This window comes from Octopus bimaculoides, chromosome 18 (genome assembly GCF_001194135.2).
Source record: "Octopus bimaculoides isolate UCB-OBI-ISO-001 chromosome 18, ASM119413v2, whole genome shotgun sequence".
In the NCBI taxonomy this organism is placed as follows: Eukaryota; Metazoa; Mollusca; class Cephalopoda; order Octopoda; family Octopodidae; genus Octopus; species Octopus bimaculoides.
The window spans coordinates 51,063,262-51,065,199 of record NC_068998.1 but is presented as its reverse complement, the minus strand read 5'-3'; the positions used below and the strand labels follow the sequence as shown (position 1 = coordinate 51,065,199).

At 36.4% G+C, this 1,938-nt stretch overlaps 1 protein-coding gene across 2 annotated transcripts in view; it reads right to left on the bottom strand.

The window, feature by feature from the left end:
- Positions 1-1,938, bottom strand: part of LOC128249878 (uncharacterized) — a 10,253-nt gene that overhangs the window by 6,640 nt on the left and 1,675 nt on the right. The window lies entirely within an intron of this gene.

Genomic DNA, 1,938 nt, shown 5'->3' with positions numbered 1-1,938 from the left:
ATATATATATATATATATATACAACACTAATGGGGACTTTTTATTTTTTTCTTGTCTTATTTCTTATTTTTCGTATTTTCCAGATGGCCAGTCGCTTGACTGTTCAGGAGCGAGTTAAGATAGCAGCACGCTATGAAGTGTGAAATCACATTGTTTTGGTTCAGAGATGGTGGCATGCATGGAAAGGTAAGCATGCAACACTATTTCCGGAGATAATGAAAAAGTTGTCATGCAAAGCTGATGATCACTGGCTCTGTGAAGGATGCAAGAAGTGGCCGTCCAAGCACGTCCCGGTCAGCGGAGAACGTGGCAACAGCGCAGGGAATGTTTAATTGCAGCCAGAAAAAAATCAACAGTTCAAGTAGTACGTAAAGGTGAACTAACAAGACACACAATACGTACGGTGCTGCATAAAGAATTGAATGTTCGTCCGTGGAAACCCCATTACGTGCTGGGGCTAAGATCTTATGGGACGACGTGAACCTCTTGAATGGCTTCCAAGAAGGACAGATCTCACTCCATATGATTTTTACCTGTGGGTTTACACAAAAGAAGGGGTGTACAAGACTAAACCTCACACACTGGAGGACTAGGAGACACGTTTCGGGGATCTTCTCAATGATATCCCAGACGACGTCCTTCAAAAGGTTGTTCATTCCATCCCTGGCCGTTTGAAGAAACTGGCTGACGCCGCCGGTTCTTACCTTGAAATATGAAGATTTACTTTCATTTTCTCATGTAATAAAGAACACGTATCATTTGTTTCAATAGATTTCTAAAAGGAATATGGATTTCATAACCAATTTTTAATACCTGCTCGCCTTTTACCCATATATATATATGCATTATATATATATATATATATAGTCCTCCAGTATGTGAGGTTTAGTCTTATACGCCTCCTCTTTTGTGTAAACCCACAGGTAAAAATCATATGGAGTGAGATCTGTCCTTCTTGGAAGCTATTCAAGAGGTTTACGTCATCCCATAATGGGATTTCCACGGACGAACTTTCAATTCTTTATGTAGCACCGTACGTATTGTGTGCGTGCGTGAGTGCTTATATACGTTTGAATATATACGTTTTTGCGTCGTAACTCCTTTATTATTATTAATATAACCAAAAGGATCGATTCTTGAAGATTCTGCATACCTTCACTGTCGTTTTTTTTTCTGCTATTTTGGTGATGATTTTTTGAGTTAGCTTACCAATTATTTTTGATGGTAGTTAATTTATAATATATTGAGTTTGAATTATATATATATATATATCCAAACCGAGGGAGTAGAGCAGGAAAAATCCAGGCTACATGTGTTCCCTAGCTAGACGATCCTCTAATTTAATAATTACTCAATCTTTTTCGGCGAGTTACCTTAACGACAATGCAACCTCCATAGTATCTTATTAATCTTAAGGTATCTTCGGCCTGATAAATTGCTAGCTGAGTGCCCCTCGCTGAATAATTATTACATCAGAGAATTTTACACTCTTCAATCCCTCAAGTCGAATATCTATTCGCATTCATAGCAACTCAAGTTGCTAACCGTGAGCTATAAAATGTTTTAGATTATCAAACTACGATATGGAAAAAACCTACAACCTTCGACATTAATAAATTATTATTTTTCCTGATCGTTGCTTTTAATACCCACAATGGACTGCTCGAAACGTACCGACTTCCTACACTTAGGTCTTATAATTACGTATCGATAATATAAATTTACGACATTTATTCACACTGTTGACTTAGTTTTCATATTTGCACTGTGTATCATTTAATGCCTCATTTGGGTTTACTGTATTATAAATCCTATTCTTTTCCATACTTCACGAGTTTTCTATTGATCGTATGTATTCTTATTTCTCTCTCGCTCTCATATACAGAGAGATATACATATACATACATACATATATATATATATATATATATATATATA